At 31.9% G+C, this 8611-nt stretch overlaps 1 long non-coding RNA gene across 1 annotated transcript; it reads right to left on the bottom strand.

Moving 5' to 3' along the window:
• Positions 1–2234: 2234 nt before the first annotated feature.
• LOC134693694 (uncharacterized) lies at positions 2235–7938 on the bottom strand. The gene is made up of 3 exons (XR_010102440.1): positions 7833–7938; positions 3151–3166; positions 2235–2320 (listed from the first exon to the last, which is right to left on the bottom strand). It is a non-coding gene; the product is annotated as an uncharacterized LOC134693694 (long non-coding RNA).
• Between the last annotated feature and the right edge of the window lie 673 nt (positions 7939–8611).

The following is an 8611-nucleotide window of genomic DNA, read 5'->3' as shown; positions in this document are numbered from 1 at the left end:
TGACAAAAAAATGAAATTAAGAAAAGAACAAGATTAATCTCAATTTACGTATACCAAAATGAAAATAAAGTAACGTCAAAGGCCTATTTTAAATTATTTAGAACGTTTTAAACCAATTTCATCGTTTCGGTGAATGCTTTTGAAAATATTACCCAGAATGCAATAAATTCTGAAACGGCGAATTGACAATGAACCTACCTGAAACTGATAACTCACAATCAGCTTTATTACATATGTTATAATTTAGTTCTTCGTGTAAAAGTCTTGCTACAATGTCTTTCGTGGACGCTACAACAATGCATTGCTCGAACTGTTTATGAACAAGACGTTTGTTGATGTTTTTTAGGACGATAGATCTGAAGTGCGTTGTTGCTATAAAAGGCTTACGTCCACCAATTGCCTTGGTAGAAAATCCAGCCATTGAAAACTGCTCATAAATGACTGATTGGAATACTTTGGGGTCTATCGTCCTCCGACTTCCTATGCATAATTGTCCATTTAATATTTGCCATTCAGTTTCCACGTTCCTTTGCCATAGACAATTGTTTAAAACAATTACTGCATCTTGAAATTGTAAAAGTTCAATAAATAAAGCATCAACTGTCAATCTCAAAAGAACAGGATTACTCGACAAGCGTCTCACATTATCAACCGCCCTATTAATATCTGTTGCTATGTCGACAAACCCTACAATATGGATTCTACCTTCATCATCATAGAAAAAGTGTACTAGCTTATCTTCGACTTGCGTTGATAACTTGAGTAACAAAGATTCCTTAACTCTACTCGTCTTTGGTGTAATTTGTATTACGAGTTCCTCAGCCTTATTTCTTAGAATGTCAGTAATCTCACGAAATGAAATATAGTCATTTGAAAGCATTTCGACAACCACTAGCTCGGAGGAATATGTCAGATTGCACCTGTCAAAGTCCTTTTCGATTGCATCTGTAATTTCATGGAAGTGATTTAGCAGAAAAAAATGCATTTTCATTGGTTTAATGATATCTGTTATGTCCTTACTGTCTACCAGTCCTTTTTTGTTTTTTAATGTAAGTTCCAGTTTGACCCATACTTTAGTGAATTCAACATCAGAAAGATTGGCGTCGTCTTTGTGTTTCTCTAATTCTAAAACAATACAATGTGATACAAGACTTAACAACTACTAAATTAGAGCAAAAACATAATGAAAACAAAGAGTTCCTCCTGTTTAATAAACTTAAGGCACAATATAAGTATTTTTTGCGCCTATCCCAAGTCAGGAGCCTCTGACCTTTTTGAGTCTTGTATGATTTTTAATTTTAGTTTCTTATGTATAATTCAGAGTGTAGTATGATGTCCATTATCACTGAACTAGTAAACATATTTGTTTACGGGCCAGCTGAAAGATGCCTTAGAGTGCGGGTGTTTATTGCTGCGTTGAAGACCCATTGGTGGCCTATGGTTGTTGTCTGCTCTATGGTCAAGTTGATGTCTCTTTGACACATTCCTCATTTTTATTTTCAATTTTATCATGTCAAGTGAACACAATCATGTACAACCACTGGCTCTTAGATCACTGTGACAGCTTGTGAACAATCCGTTTCAAAGGGTATCACTATAACAGTAGTTTATACAACACTTTAAAATCTTTTCCATGTTTAGGTTGCCCCTTTCTATGTCTGTTTTAAAGATGACAACGAGTGTGTCCCGTGTGTTCCAATTTTAGTAACCCTTACCCGTTTCTCTTTCCCCAAATTTTGACATATACGGTTTCACAAGTATCCGAACATATGTGATCATATTTTATGCCCTATAAACGAACGAGTATGTAATTTAGGAATGAATTTACAATATGAATTATTGCATATTTTTCGCTTGTTGTATTATGTATCACTGAACTTTCAGAACAGATGAAAATAATGATTTGGCAAACGAATTATAACGTTTGCTCCACAATCTACATGTGACCCTAACTTCATGGTTAAAACATTCACTACCTCAACCACAAACGTTTTCCCCAGAAATGAACTTTTTTTTCGAATATCGTATTGCTATTATTCTTGAACCATGAAACATGATCAACATATTTATTTGGGATATGAATGCATTAGTCCATATCCAAACTAACGTAACTGTAACTTCAAGGTATATCGCTAATAAGTCATTTCTTATTTTTTTTACTGATCGTTCTGTGACAAATTTGACGTAAAATATGTGTGTCCCTTAAAAATATAAAAGAAAATATTCATACTAACCATTAGAATCTGCAATAAATACTTTGTCAAAATCGCTACCGAAGGTTGCACTGTCGAATGATTTATAAGATATAAGGAATGGTACTCTGAAGAAAAAAGAAAAAAACCCACCATAATAAAGTTTGTTTCTTGAGAATTTTAATAATCATCTAGTACTATAGTTATTATAGTACATGTAATATAAACGTTTTAATTTCGTGATAACTTCTGTCTAAAAAATGTATTTCATTGGAATATAATATAAGTTAAATGTACTTAAAGTCAAACGATTAATTAGCAATAGGTATTACAAAGAATAGTTAAAGAATGAATAATGAAATGACAATGAACGGCAAAAAATTATGGTGCATGTATGCTTATGTTTTATAAAACAGAAATGACGTATTGATAATTGGCAGGAAACATTTGTGTCAGTGTGAAATATTTTTCTTCTGTAACATCTGTACTTTTATGAATAATTGAACCGGTAGTTAAGGAAAAATAGAAAGAAAAGGACGAAAGCTATAAAATGCTGAAAATTCGTGTTTCAGTAATTGTAGTTTAAATTATCTAATTGTTGTTTAAAATTATTAGCAGGTAGATTATACGAAATAAAATATGATACAAGAAGATAAAAATTGCCACAGAATGTAATGATAAATGCATATTGAAACACAAAAGTAATATTGCAGGTAAATCATAAAGAAAGTTATTCAAGAATTAACATGCAATTCATTTAGGATTGATAACTATTTTATCATACATAGATACCTATTCAATTTATTTTAACAATGTTTACACAGAATATTTTCAGTTCAAAATCTGTTCCCATATACATTTTTGTCAAAACTATAATACGTTCTTCTTCAAACGGAAAGGAGTTTTTTTTATTTGAACATATACTCGATAAATATTACTATTGTATTTTTTTACTCACCCTTTCTTGGAAATAGCTATTATAGATAAAAGTATATTTAGAATAAGTTGAAAGTTGAAAAAAAAGGAAGATAAAAACTATTGTTTACATTATAAATCTTCCGTTTTTCATTTTTATTTAAAAAAAATGGTCAGTTTACTGACAATACACGTACTTTTAAAAACGTTACCGGAACATTTTAAATATATTTTGCGATACATTAATTGATATGTTTGTACGTTTTCCCACTCTCAAAGTGCAAAATTGACATAAACATGTAAAGGCTGTTTTTCTTTTCTTTTGCGTTGTCAATAATCTCACATTGATCCTCTGTGTAATGTACGGCGAAGTTTACAAAATTGTTGTAAGTTAAAAGAAAGACCAGATCCTGTTATATTTTTTCTTTTTCTAATGAATTGCACAAGGGTTTAATTCCCTGTCATTTTTATTGTTAATATATGAATCAATGCTAAGAAGAGGATGGAAGACACCGAGAGACAAATTAAAGTCATTACTCGAAGACAATGACAACATTTCTTCAACCAAAACCATAATAAACCCAATCAAACAAAGGAGGATATCAGGATTTCCAGTGAATTGCACATATTATTGCAAAATCGGTGATAAGTATCATTCATATAAAAGAAATTAAGATGTCTTTGTGAGAACGATTATTGGAACATGATTTTCGTCATATGTGAACCTGATGTATTTTATCACGCCATCACGAGTTGGTTGACCGTTATGGAATAACCGTTTCACAAATGATATCGGATATGTTCCTTACGTCGTAACTACAATCCCCTTCTCTTTCATGAATTTGACCTACCGAATTAGACTATTTACCGGATTTGTAATCACATAAGCAACACGACGGGTGCCGCATGTGGAGCAGGATCTGCTTACCCTTCCGGAGCACCTGAGATCACCCCTAGTTTTTGGTGGGGTTCGTGTTGTTTATTCTTTAGTTTTATATGTTGTGTCATGTGTACTATTGTTTTTCTGTTTGTCTTTTTCATTTTTAGCCATGGCGTTGTCAGTTTGTTTTAGATTTACGAGTTTGACTGTCCCTTTGGTGTCTTTCGTCCCTCTTTTATAGTGTTTTTGGTCGATGCCACTGCTGGTTGAGTTTTAATTCCGCGAGGGTATCACCGGCCAAGTTGTCAACACTTCTTTTTGAGTTTAGATATCATTGATATGTTAATAATTATATATCAATTGTTAACAAAACTTTGAATGTTTGTAATACTAAGGCTTTTCTACCTCAGGAATAGATTACCTAAGCTGTATTTGGCTTTTTTTTTAAAACATTTTTGATCAGAGCGTCTCTGATTATTCTTTGGTAGACGGAACGCGTCTGGCGTAGATATAAAGTTTCAATTCTGGTATCTCTGATGATTTTATTTAGTAACGCTCAACTAACTCGTAGGGACGACCAAAAACTTGACTGACTGAAACGTAACCACTTAGTGTTTAGTGTAATAGTTTTGGTCTCGCATATTAACTGGGATATAAATACATCATAAGCAGGTTCGGCTGTAAAGATGCTAAATTGATATGGAAAGTTCAAAATAAACAAGTAAAACAATCTCTTTAGTGGAATAAATAGTGGAATAGTGGAATAAATTACTTTTGGATTGTCAAGAACTCGTTGGAAGTACTTGATAAATTGCATGCTTATATTGGTGATTTTGAATCTGTTCAAAGTTTTGATTTTTCTACCCTTTATACCACATTGCCTACCATTCTCATTAAGAAATAAATTCACACATCTAATTAAATTGGCATTCAAAAAATCTGAATGTGAATATATATGTTCAAACTCTTTTAAGTCCTTTTTTGGTAGCAATAAACAAAAAAACTATGTAAATTGGACATGCTTTGATACTATATATGCCCTTTAATTTTTACTAGATAGCATTTTTGTTCGCTTTGGGGATTCTGTATATCGTCAGATTATCGGAATTCCAATGGGGACTAACTGTGCACCACTTATTTCGGACCTGTTTTTGTATTGTTATGAGTTACAATTGATGACAAAAATAAGAAAAGACCCATCGAAACAACATCTGATAAACAAATTTAATAATACTTTTAGATATTTGGATGATATTTTGGCTCTCAATAATGACGACTTCAGTATGTATATTAATAAAATTTATCCTGTTGAACTTACTTTAAATAAAGCTAATACTAACAATACTGCCCTTTCCTCGATCTTGATATCTTTATCACTCACGGAAAGCTAAATACTAAAATTTATGATAAAAGGGATGATTTTTCATTTCCTATCGTTAATTATCAGTTTTTAGATGGTGACGTTCCCTTGTCACCATCTTACGGTGTTTATTTATCTCAACTTGTAAGATTCGCTCGTGTATGTAACAATGTTTTAGATTTTAACGAGAGAAATTTATGTATTACTGAAAAATTATTACAACAGGGTTTTCGATATCACAAACTAGTCAAAACATTTACTAAATTTTATCATCGGTATGAAGACATCATTCGTAAATATAGCTCAACATGCAGACTTCTTATACGTTCAGGTATTTCACATTCAACTTTTTATGGAAATATTCTTTATAAAGCACAAAGGTTTCAGTATTCACCTCAGAAAGTTACAAAACCTTTGAATAGACTTATTAAGAACGGATATAATTACGATACTGTTGTCAAGTCATTAAAGATTGCATATTTTGGCGTTAATATTGAGTCACTGATAAGGTCTTTGCATCGGAACTAAACACATTTATTCTAAAAACAGTTGTTGGCATGACACGGGTTATGTTCCTCACATATATGTTATGATGGTATGATACTAAACCCCTAACGGGAAGTATTGTGCCTGATGTTCATATGATGAAATCATAATCTTTCAGTCAGTTTGATTGAATTCTGGAGCTGGCATGTCAATTAACTGCTAGTAGTCTGTTGTTATGTATGTATTATTGTCATTTTGTTTATTTTCTTTGGTTACATCTTCTGACATCAGACTCGGACCTCTCTTGAACTGAATTTTAATGGGCGTATTGTTATGCGTTTACTTTTCTACATTGGTTAGAGGTATGGGGAGGGTTGAGATCTCACAAACATGTTTAACCCCGCCGCATTTTTGCGCCTGTCCTATGTCAGGAGCCCCTGGCCTTTGTTAGTCTTGTATTATTTTAATTAAAGTTTCTTGTGTAAAATTTGGAAATAAGTATGGCGTTCATTATCAATGAACTAGTATATATTTGTTAATTAGCTGAAGGACGCATCCGGGTGCGGGAATTTCTCGCCACATTGAAGACCTGTTGGTGACCTTCTGCTGTTGTCTTTTTATTTGGTCGGGTTGTTGTCTCTTTGACACGTTCCCCATTTCCATTCTCAATTTTATTTTTTATTGTAAAAGTGGTTTTCCAACCTACCCTCATTGTCAATTTTGAAATAAAAATTCAGTTATTATTACTTAAAATGATATAAACATTTTTTTTCAAATTCGCTGAGATGAATACGTTAGGTACAGTGAACAAACTTGATAATTTCATGAGAGGAAATCATCTTTGTACCAGAACGTATCGTTAAAAAGTAATGCCTCATATGAATTAACTTTTAACAATAAACATGAGTTCCTATTTTCAAATTGATGTGACCACAACGTCAATGAAAATAATTTTACCAAAATCACTGAAGAAGTAACGGACAAACAGACTAATGAACAAACATCCAGATAAGAAAATACACAGCCTTTATATTACTGAAGCTCTATCAGATTCAAAGCATCAAACCTTCGTTATTAAGATGGAAATAAATTTAAATAAGGGAATCAATGGTATTGGTTTAAAACACGGAAAATGCACACTTTATAAAAACATTTATCCTGATTCAGAGTAATTTCTCGCAATTTGATCGGCTGATATTGTCCTAATAAATTTCAGTACAATTTTTTATCGCGTCAATAGGAATTACCTCCCTTATTTATTATGTCAATTGGAATTATTTCCCTTATACCATTGACCTAATGAAAATAATAAAATTTAAGTTGCTTTATAGTTTTAATATGTTGAATTTTTCACAGTAATATATTTGGTTGATATTGTCCTAAAAATGGTTTAAAATATAATAATATGTAATTTAAAAAAATACCCGATATGAATTTTATTGTCCCGATAAATTCCTGTATTAGAACAATTGCACACTGTGTAACTAATAGACCAACGCGACAGGTGCCACATGTCGGGCAGGATCTACTTACCCTTTAGGCGCATCTGAGAATTATCCCCGCTGTTTTGGGATGTTCATGGAGCTTACTCTTTATTTTCCTATGTTGTGTTTTATGTACTATTATTTTTCTGTTTCTTTTTTAGCCATGGCGTTGTCAGTTTTATTTTCGATCTATGAGTTTAAATGGCACAACAATATCTTTCGCCCCTCTTTTACGAGTAAATAACTATATAATAGTACTATAAATTTATAACAAATCATATGTACTGATAGTCGAAATGATAATTAAAATGGTAACTGTACATGCGATGACATTCTAAAATTGATTGCGATTTTCTTAAAGCTAACTTTGAAATATATAACTGTTAATGAAAGTGCTGCAAGTGAAATCAGAATTTCTGTTTTTGTTCCTGTCGATCATGGGACAAACAAATTATTAGGAGTTATATTTGACATTTCTGTTTCAAGTTCAATTATACAACAATATACATACTAACCATCAGAATCAATTTCGTCATTTGAAAACGATGACCTGAATCCGATAAAGTCGCTTCCTTTTTCATTTTCAGATTAACAGGACATACTCGATGATTTCCTGAAAAAAGGTCTCTATTAGAAATAAATATTAGGCTGAGTTATGTTGCAAAACGTCATAAACCACTGGATTATGTAAGTTAGTTTAGTAGAAACTGACTTTTTTGCTCCAGTAAAATAAAATTAGTATCGGATTATTTTAACACGCGAAACTGCTTTTATTATGTTCATTTCAAGTAAGGCAAGTCAATAGAAAAACTTGCAAATGGTCATTAGTAGAAAAAATGTTTTTCTATATAAAAATTCAACAATATAGAAATAAACCATCATCGATATCGGTATAAATGCACATCTTTGTACCGAATATATGATTTAAAATATTCACAAGATTCTATTGAAATTCAAAAGAAATAACCGGATAAACAGCGCAGTGTTCTAAGCTCTTTTTATTTTGACCAATATTTCTAGAGATCTAGAAAATTATGAGTATGGACGTTTTTTTTTTTACGCTGTCGATAATTATTTCTCTTTTCATGAGTGTGTTTGGTCTGATCGCAGCAGGAAGTCTCACTATTGATTCCAAAAAGATAAACCGTGGTAATTGAGAGTGCATTTCGTTTGATATGTTTCAGCTTTTGATTTTGCCATTTGATTAGGAGGAGTTCAGTAATTTTATGATTTTTATTGTGACGGGGACACAAAAATTATCCGCAAAAATATTCCGTTGTTTAAAAGGGATAAA

This window comes from Mytilus trossulus, chromosome 12, assembly GCF_036588685.1.
Source record: "Mytilus trossulus isolate FHL-02 chromosome 12, PNRI_Mtr1.1.1.hap1, whole genome shotgun sequence".
Classification (NCBI taxonomy): Eukaryota; Metazoa; Mollusca; class Bivalvia; order Mytilida; family Mytilidae; genus Mytilus; species Mytilus trossulus.
This window is presented reverse-complemented; position numbering and strand designations above follow the sequence as displayed.